The 10,638-nt window shown below is 37.3% G+C and overlaps 1 pseudogene; it reads right to left on the minus strand.

The window, feature by feature from the left end:
• Positions 1-1,308: 1,308 nt before the first annotated feature.
• LOC113280482 lies at positions 1,309-8,028 on the minus strand (annotated as a pseudogene).
• Positions 8,029-10,638: the final 2,610 nt, after the last annotated feature.

The raw sequence follows: 10,638 nt of genomic DNA on the forward strand, positions 1-10,638 counted from the left end.
GACCACTGAATCTATTGGAGTTCATCCTTCTCATGTTTCAGGATGATGGAGAGTGCAGTTTCTTGTAGAGTGTCCAAGTTCTTTGCAATAATTGCATTGTGTTGAGGGTGTATCTGGTGGTGAAATCGGCGGTGGAACTGTGCAACTCCTTGCTAGATGGCCAAGCTTTTTACAATTATGACATTGGACCTGAGAAAAGTCACGTTGTGTTGATGGCATGGGCATAGGAAAACTGTTCTTCTGATTGTTGAAGTTAGGTCGAATGGATGGCATTGCAAATACTCCTAAGACCTCTGACTTGATACGTTTGCGTGTTTCTTCGGCAATAAGTTCAGACAGGGAAGCTTCAACAGTTGGTAAAGGTGAGCGATGAAGAATAGCACCTCTCACAGCTTCAAACTCTTCTCTTAATGCCATCAAGAGTTGGACTAGCCGTGTTTCTTCTCTATGTTTCTCCCATAATGCCAAATCAACAGTCCATTTTGGTTTCATAAGAGCCAGTTGGTTCCAAATCAAAGACATCACAGAGTGAAAGTCAGAAATCGATTGATCATTTTGTTTCATAGCACGAATATCTTGTTCAAGTTTATATCATTGAGCAAAGTTGATTTGTGCATACCTTTTCTGCAGAAAATCCCATGCCTCCTTTGCGACTTCAAAGCTGGTGAGTTGCATACTGATTGAGGTGATCACTGTGTTACTAATCCATGTGAGGATCTTATGATTGTTAACTTCCCAGGTTTCTTTGGCATCAACTGATGTATCTTCTTTGTCTTTATCTTTGACACCAGAGGTGCCTGTGTCTGCTGCTGGAACTTTTTCTGTTCCATCTACATATTTCCACATGCTTCTTCCCTTGAGAAATCTCTTCATAAGAAAAGACCAGTGATTATAGTTTGTTCCATCTAATCTGACAATAATAGGCTGAAAATCTTCTCGAGACATGTTCACAGACTTTAGGGTAACAGATAACTAGTTTCCTGGATTTAGGGTTTCAAACTTTGGAATGGGAAAACAGACTAAAAAATACAAGACACTGATTTACTGGAAGATGTTTGTTTCAAGGTTTATGCAGCAGAAGAGTGGATTCTCAGATCTTACCTAGCTCTGATGCCATGATAGAACATGCACATCAGAGGGATGGGTTGTGAAGAATAATCTTTCAATGTGTATTCCTCAATGGGAAAACGCCTCATATACACAAGTTGTACATCTACAAATAAGGAAAGGAAAAGATACACAATATATGATCTTATACGATCTTACAACACATAGAAACAGAATATACATAACATAACTGCCAAGATATCACAATATCCTGACAATCTTAACAAACTCCACCTTCTTCATGTGGTCTTCATCATCTAACTTGTATCTCTTAGACTCTAGAGCCAACCTGTCGAGCTCGGCCTTGGAAAACCTCCCCTTGTCATTGGTAATTGTAATATGACTCTTGCTGCCTGATTCAATGTATTCCGCATACACAGTTAATATGCCATCTGCATCAACGTCGAAACATACTATTAGTTTAGGAACACCGCGATGTACTGGTGGAATTCCTGTTAATACAAATTCACCCATCAAGTTATTTTCATGAATTCTACTACTCTTTCCCTCATATACTGGAAATCTGATAGAAGTTTGATTGTCAACTTGAGTAGTGACATCCTCCCTTTTCTTATTAGTGGGAATAGTTGTGTTCCTTGCGGTAATTGTTTGCATAACACCTTCATTCACCGGAATGGTTGTATGCCCAAAAGCTTTAATTTCTTACCTCAATACCAAGAAAAAGAGGGGTGACATCTAACAAAACCAAGTCTTGCAACTTCTCATTACCCTCACCACTTAAAAGATCAGCATCTTGTACTGCAGCACCGTATGCCACAGCCTCATCAGGGTTGATTCTCTTGCAAGGTTCATTCCCAAAGAAATCCCGCAGTAGATAGTGAAGCTTTGGAATTCTAGTAGACCCACCAACGAGCACGATTTCATGAACGCTTCTCTTGTCCGTCTTAGCATCTCCCAAACACTTGTGAACAGATTCCATACGTTTGCTAAACAAGTCCATGTTCAATTGTTCGAATTTTGAAAGAGTAATGTGTAGGAAAACGGTGGGTTTCCTAGTTTAAGTCAAAGAAGACGGCTAAATTCTATAAGGTTCCGGAAAGGCTCAACTAGGGAAACATAGCTGGCTTAGGACAACTTCCATATATAAGATGGCTTTTCTAATTGACCATGGAACCAAGTTTGTGACTCCTATATAAGGAGGTCTAGGCTAAGTGTTTTAGTCATGGAATCCTCAATGTAAATCTCGTAGAGATGTGAGGGATTCATCCCACCTATTGAGGTGGTTATGTGAGATACCTAATGGTGGAAGGAGTACATCATTATGGTGCTTATGGAATGCTTATCGATGTTGAGAGATATGTCGTTATGGAGTATTCATATGGAGATGTTGGTAAGACATCTTGTTGAGGAGAAGATCATCTTGGTGGTGCTGTATTAGATTATTGGTGTTGAGCTAAAGGCGTCCATGGTAATCTATATCAGGGTGTGCAGAGAAGATCATCTTGTGGTGGTAGATAATACGGTAAATATTATCTCATATGGGTAAAAACACTACTTTGGATCTTATAGGGTGCTTGTGAGAGTACTTGTGTTCGGTCACGGATGTGGTGAGTCGATGGATTGATTTAATCAATCAGTTGTGTAATTCTCAGTGGTGCTTCTATAATGAATAAAGAGGTCGTAGCCGTTTGGTGGATGTAGACAAATACACACATTGTGTATGTTGTTGAACCACGTTAAATCTGTAAGTACTTTACTTCTTGTTGCTTTTGTTTATGGCTTGCATCTGTGCGGTTCTCTTTCTCTTCTTCTTATCCTAGATCGTAGTGAGGTACATGGAGCAATCCGAGAGATCAAGTGTTTCTTGTTAGATAATATGTTTCCGCAAGATTAGCCTGTAGATGGATCTGAACCCCAACAATTGGTATCAGAGCTTTAGGTTAGATACCAATTGCCTCAACAATTGGTATCAGAGCTTTAGGCTAGATAGAAGGTTTGAAGAGAGGAGTTTTTTGTGTTTTTTGGATCAGTAGAAAATTTTGAAGACAAAGGATTTGGTTTCATCAAGTATGTGAGGATTTGATGTTATAGCTTCCGAAGATGCAGTGTTTGATGTTATCAAGTATGTGTAGGATTTGATTTCATCAGTTTTGGGAACAAAGCAAAGTAAAGCGTACTTCTGAAGGAATGAGATTATATCAGGTGATCTGCATTCGATATGGTCAAGATTTATGGTCTTGATATTTGTGGTGCTCTAAATTGGAGACTTGGCATTGATTCTTATTGGAGCAGAAACCCTATGCATGGCTTCAAGTAAGTTTATTTATTCTCTATACTTCGTACCATATTCTTGTGAACTGTTTGAAAGACCTACGTAGATTTGGTTTTCAATTAATCGGTGTTTGCTTGGCAAGACACAAGAAGGCAAGAATATCGTAGTTGGGATACAAATATTGGTTTGTATGTTTTGGAAGTAAATAATATTAGCATATCAAAGTCTCATTATTGTTCCATACCAAGGGAAACCATAATTTGGTTATCAATCGTCATCAGTTGGATCATGTTGCTGATTTTCTTTAACCTGAAGTTGAAGAATGTGAAGATGAATTCTTACTCGTTCTGCCTTAATTATTTGTTACGAAAAGGATTTGGGAAATCTCGTAGTAGGTTTCATTTTGGAAGTATTGACTGTTGGCAAGGGTTTGATATGTTCCAGAAGTGAAGAGTTTGATTTTCAGTCTTAGTATTTGAAGCATGTGGCTACAAATAAATTACAGGACATGGGTCGTTGGATGCGATGTGATATTGGTTGTGGTGGAGCTATGGATTCTTATTATTGTATAAGAAGCAGTTGGTCGACACAGTTTGTAGGGTTTGTTTGTCTGTGTTGAGTATTGCACTGTGTCGAGTAAAACAATGTTTCCTGGAGTTTCTCTCGTACTGTTTCCGATGTAGAAGCTAGATAGTTTGTGACCTTTTTGATTCTTGTCGATGACGTTCTGTCGAAGAGTTGTTTTGTTATACACCATTTGAAGTCGATCGGGGCTAGTTGAAGTGCAAGAACATTGTGATAAACAGGTTGGTCTATTTGTGTTCCAGATACGTTCCTACTTTGGTGAAGACCCGTTGTGAGGAATTAAAAAGGTATCGCTTGGATACTTCAAGAGTTTAAAGAATAAAGATACAATACTACAATATGTGTGGTGGTGTGGCTATGGAAGCTAGCGCATACTACTTAGGAGAAAACACGGTGCATGAATTTGACAGGGCTACAATTTCAGCGTGTTTTTCCGATAACCTTTTATTTTCATTGTCTATTTGATTTCTTGATGATCGGTGTGAGACTTTCTGTTGGAGAGAGCTACATTATAGCAATGATAATATTTGGGGGTTTGCTCGTCTGCTACAGTTATTGAAATTAATTTCAATAGTGACAGAGCCTGTAGAGATGAAGGTAAAGATTTCTTTTGAGAAATTTGGTTCAGCAACGATATAGTTTCCGTCAAGTTATTTTCTCTACATTGTTTGAGAAGATAAACACAACAACGTCTTGAATTGCTTGGATCTTGAGGAAGTTACCAAAGGTTTCAGATTATGGCTGGGGTGTGATTGGGTCTTTATATGTGAATGACGAATTATCAGATTTCGAATGTTGGTGTACGTTTTTGGAGAAAGATTGGGAAAGGGATATGCAAAAGGCAGAATGTGTGACTTTATGTATTGTTACAACGGTAACAATGAATTCTTCGACGTTAGACACAGTGCTATCCAAGTCTTACTATGTTTTGGTTTGACTGTCGCGAAGTCGAAACTACATGCTTGTTAAGAAATTGATAAAAGACTATCTTGGAAATTATGTTAAAGCCCGTAAAAAGGACATTGTTGTTAAAGCCCGTAGAGGTTGCTGAAGTGGTGAAGATGATTGGTGTGTCAGCTGTCGAAGTCTTTGTGAAGCTATACACGTGTTTGGTATGTATGCATTGGTCGAAGATATGATGAATTTTTTGAAGGAGTAAAACTCAATTGGGGAAATATGATCGTAGAATCATGATTCAATCGGAGATAGGCTCGTAAAGAAAGATTCATAAGAGATGAGCTCGAGATTGGCACGCAGTGGCAATGATCCATCGATTGGTTGTATTTGGTGCGCATTTAGAGTCATGCTCAATATGCTTTGGTACATACAAGATGGTTAGTTTCTTGGGAGCTAACATGAAAGTTGGTTTATGACAAACTAACGCAAGGTTTCTCGTTAACTCTCTTTGGAGGACATGCTCATGGAAAAGAGCAAGTATGTGATCAGTTGTTTTAAGTAAGCAATTGACTTGGCTGGAGTTTAGAGACGAAGATGAAGATTATGGTTCTGCTAAGGTAATACTTAGGCAGACGCATGAAGGCTACCGTGGTAGTTTCATTTGCTTATCGAGTAGTTATGGATGTCAACCCTAACAGATGTGGTGCGTAACTTGGATTTAGTGGCTTAGAAGAGAGGAACATTGACTCAGGTGGAGCAAGGAAAGCAAAGACGGAGATGTGTTCGTAGTATGGAGAAAGTTCGGGGGTGGCGAAGGCTCAAGGGCGCATAATGACCGTAACTAAGTTCGATGGAAGCATATGGATAATAATGTTATACGGTCTGATTGAGTTGGCATGCAATACACCTAGAATGATTCCAATCAATGTGGAGTTGTGAACATAAAGGAGTAAGGTGTATTTTCTCAAGATGTTGCATAACGGATGATCATATGATGTTGATTTGTTGAGATGGTCAGTTTTTCACCGTTGTGGAGATTTGTACAATCACCAGTAGGTTGGATTGATAAGTCTAAGTTGGTGAGGTTCAAGTTTGGTTTGCTCTCTTCTGGTGGAGGTTCTATGGAACAATTTGGGTGAACTACATTTTCGATTTGATTCCTATTGAGGATATGTAGGAAACCAGTGATGGTGCAATCGATGTTCAGAAGATGGAGGGATAACTAGTTGATCATCTCATGCATGAATGCATGATCCGAGGTGGAGATTTGTAGGGAAACAGTGGGTTTCCTAGTTTAGGTCAAAGAAGACGGCTAAATTCTAGAAGGTTCCGGAAAGGCTCCGTTAGGGAAATATAGATGGCTTAGGACAACTTCCATATATAAGATGGGTTTCCTAATTGACCATGGTTTCCTTGGGAACCAAGTTTGTGACTCCTATATAAGGAGGTCTAGGCTAAGTGTTTTAGTCATGGAATCCTCAATGTAAATCTCTTTGAGATGTGAGGGATTCATCCCACCTATTGAGGTGGTTATGTGAGATACCTAATGTTGGAAGGAGTACATCATTATGGTGCTTATGGAATGCTTATCGATGTTGAGAGATATGTCGTTATGGAGTATTCATATGGAGATGCTGGTAAGACATCTTGTTGAGGAGAAGATCATCTTGGTGGTGCTGGATTAGATTATTGGTGTTGAGCTAAAGGCGTCCATGGTAATCTATATCAGGGTGTGCAAAGAAGATCATCTTGTGGTGGTAGATAATACGGTAAGTATTATCTCATATGAGTGAAGACACTATTTTGGATCTTATAGGGAGCTTGTGAGAGTTCTTGTGTTCGGTCGCGGATGTGCTGAGTCGATGGATTGATTTAAGCAATCAGTTGTGTAATTCTCAGTGGTGATTCTATAATGAATAAAGAGGTCGTAGCCGTTTGGTGGATGTAGACAAATACACACATTGTGTATGTTGTTGAACCACGTTAAATGTGTGAGTACTTTAATTCTTGTTGCTTTTTTTTATGGATTGCATCTTTGTGGTTCTCTTTCTCTTCTTCTTATCCTAGATCGTAGTGAGGTACATGGAGCAATCCGAGAGATCAAGTGTTTCTTGTTAGCTAATATGTTTGCGCAAGATTAGCATGTAGATGGCTCTGAACCCCAATATAATGGCCATTTGAAAATCAACGCCTTGGTGTAAAGCATCAATCTCAATGGTTGTTTCACTAGTACTTGAGAGACTCCTCTTTGCCCGCTCACATTTTGTTCTCAACCTCCTAATAGCCCTCGGTTCTCCACTAATGTCAGTGTAATGCATCTTCTTGAACTTCTGCGCATAGTGATTCACCATCCTATCATTGAAGTCATTTCCTCCAAGGTGAGTATCTCCAGCTGTAGCCTTAACTTCAAAGATCCCCCCATTAATGGTGAGTAACGAAACATCTAAGGTACCACCACCAAGATCAAAGATGAGAACATTCCTTGGACCAAGTTTAGTCTCTTTTGTACCAAGACCGTAAGAAATCGCAGCTGCGGTAGGTTCACTGATGATTCGCATTACAGTTAACCCAGCCAGCATCCCTGGTAGCATGACGCTGAGCATCGTTGAAGTAAGCAGGTACCGTAATAACGGCATTCTCAGCAACTGAACCAAGATAGTCTTGTGAAGTTTGACGCATCTTACTGAGAACCATTGCTGAAATTTCTTCAGCTGAAACCTCCATATCCTAGCCCTTATAACTGACTTGAATCATGGGTTTGTCATCTACTCCAGCAGTCACTTTGAAAGGCCATACCTTGATATCACTCTGAACATAATTATCACTAAATTTCTTACCAATTAGAAGTTTTACATCTACACCCAACAGAAAATAGATTCAGAAACTGAAAATCTCTTGATTCTAAGCTTAATCAATGTATAAACTTTAAAAGAAGAACAGTAGAGTAAATCGAATAAGTATACAAATGTCCAAAAAAACTTTACCAAAAAAATGGTGTTGATAGGGTTAAGAGCGGCTTGATTTTTTGCAGGATCACCAATCAAACGAGCCCCGAAATCCTTAAACGCAACCATGGAAGGAGTAGTGCGACTTCCTTGATCATTAGCAATGATCTCAACACGATAATATTGCCATACTCCAACACATGAATATGTTGTTCCCAAATCAATACCAATTGGTGCTCCTCCCTCTCTTCTTTCACCCATTTTAAAGATAACCAAAAAAACTCAGAGAAAACGGGAAAAGTTTAGGATACCCAAAAGTTAACAAGGAGATTGTGAAGAAATTGTTTACACAGGGAGTTGAAGTGATGAGATTTGGGTTTGAGTGTATTCAAGGGGGTGGGGGAGGGGGATATGGTGTTTTATCCTTGGAAAAACTGGCTGAAGTCTGATTTGAAATTAAATAACTCCCACCTAAACAATGACAGCATAGATCCTCCTAGGGGATTTTCTGACAGCATCAATTAATTTAAGGAAAATTTCTTGTTTGGTCCTAGGCCCATATAGTTATTTATAGTAGGGTCTAACCGGATTTTTTTTTTATCCGGAGGTCCAAAATTAATTAAAACATGGAAATTTCCATAATACCCATTACTACCAAACATGTGTGTCTACACTTCTTACAAATTTGAGTACATATCTGGTACACTGCTTAAAAGTTCGAGTACATATTTGCTACACTGCTTACAAATTTGAGTACATATCTGTCGCACTGCTTAGAAATCTGAGTACATATCTGTCGTACTGCTTACAAATCCCATTATATATATGAATGCTAACAAATTCGAGTACATATTTGCTGCACTGCTTCCAGGTAGAGTACAAATCTGTAAGAATCAATGATAAATAAATTAGAAAACGTATTACATCACATATATTGTAGGATCATACAAATTAATCTATAATATTTCTTCAGTACAGTATTAAATCATAGAGAAAAAAAAGGAAAACCTACAAATCCACAGTAAACACAGAAAAATCTATACAAAACTAGCACATATTTCAGTATTGAGCATAAGTACTCATGGATCAAACAAAAAAAAGTGACAAAACGCTGAATAAAACAGAATCAGAAGTTTCTATCAGTACGCCATATACGTACTGGCAGATCATATGAATTAAGTGAATAAATTTTATGAATAAAACATAATCAAAGCAGTTTTTTCAGTGTTCAATATATGTACTGTTGATTCATAGTAACCTAAAAATCAACAGATAAGTAAGGAATCTATGAATATAACAAAATCAAAAGAAGTGATAAGTCTATGAATAAAAAAATAAAATCAAAGCATCTTATTTCCAGTATGCGATATATGTACAGTTGGATCAAACAACAAAAATCATTATTTAGACAAAAAATAAACAATTAACTAGGTTTTTTGTCAGTATAGCATATATGTACTGATGGTTCATAGACAAACAACCGAAAAAAACCTAAAACCAGCAAAATAAAACTATTATAATCATATCTAGTAACAAAATGAATAAAAAAAACGTAATTATTCAGTATGCATATATTACTGCTGGATCAAACAACAACAAAAAAAATTATTTAAACAAAAACTAAACAATTAGCTAGGTTTTTTGTCAGTATATCATATACGTACTGATAGTTCATACACAAAAACAACTGAAAAACCTAAACCCAACAAAAGAAAACTAGTATAATCAGATCTAGTAACGAAATGAATAAAAAACGTAACTATTCATCTAGATCTGGATTATTTTCATGAAAATGAAGGAAGACTTGATTAATCATGCGTGCAAATTGGAAAACATAACCAAACATCTACTAATTAATGATTAGATCTTGAAATCTTCGAATAAACGTTACGAGAAGAAGATTAATAAGGAAAATCAACTTACCAAAGGCTAGAATCGATTTGGGTTCTTGAATCGATCAAGATGTTCTAAAAATCTTCGTTTCCAAGCTTTATCCTAATACAAAAAACTAGAAATTAAAGAATGAAGAAAATGAATTGATTTCATTAAATCCCGCATCAGTAGAGAAGAGGAGAGGGGGAGAGAGAGAGAGAAACTGAATCTGAGAAGAAAAAGAATATGGAGAGAAACTGGCTTATGTTTATGTTATATAGTAAAGGCTATTTTGGGAATTCTAAAAATACACGTAATATTTACACACGTGTGCAGGACCTGGGCTTAAAAAATTAGGTCCATTTTTCTCTTTTCTTTTAATTATGGACCTACCGTTACTGGGCTTTAGTGGGTGGACCTGCCACTAACTAAGAACACTATAATAGTACCTACGGGTAATTCCTACTTAATTTAATCCTAGATCATAAGATGCATGTCTATCCACGTGCATGTACACAGGCATTATACACCAAAACTACCAGGTAGGTACTCCTGATACTATTTGGCTTGAGCTAACAAAGCCGAGCTACACAATTTAATTACAAAGAGGGGTAAAGTTTATACTATCAGAATTTGATCGATTGTTCTGGGTCTTTTTTGTGTGTTAGTCAGATTCACAATTTCCCTACTAGCTGGTATGATTTTTTTTTTGGGATTTATGTAAAAAGAAACAGAAAAAGATGATATCAATATTAAAAGAACACGGAGGCTATGATTCTACTATTTTCCAAGTTCAAAGTGATTTAATCCCAATAATTATATTTATGCAATTTTCTCGTGCAAGTTGATTCTAACTATTGCAACAAGTAGATTCTCAAAATAATAAGTGTAAATCCGAAGCATAGAACATCAAAAACCTAGGTCCAAGTATGCTCTATCAAAAGAAATAACAATTGCTTAACAAGGATCATTCAAACAATTTTCAACCAAGGCAAATAA

The sequence above is a fragment of the Papaver somniferum genome, chromosome 5 (assembly GCF_003573695.1).
Source record: "Papaver somniferum cultivar HN1 chromosome 5, ASM357369v1, whole genome shotgun sequence".
NCBI lineage: Eukaryota > Viridiplantae > Streptophyta > Magnoliopsida > Ranunculales > Papaveraceae > Papaver > Papaver somniferum.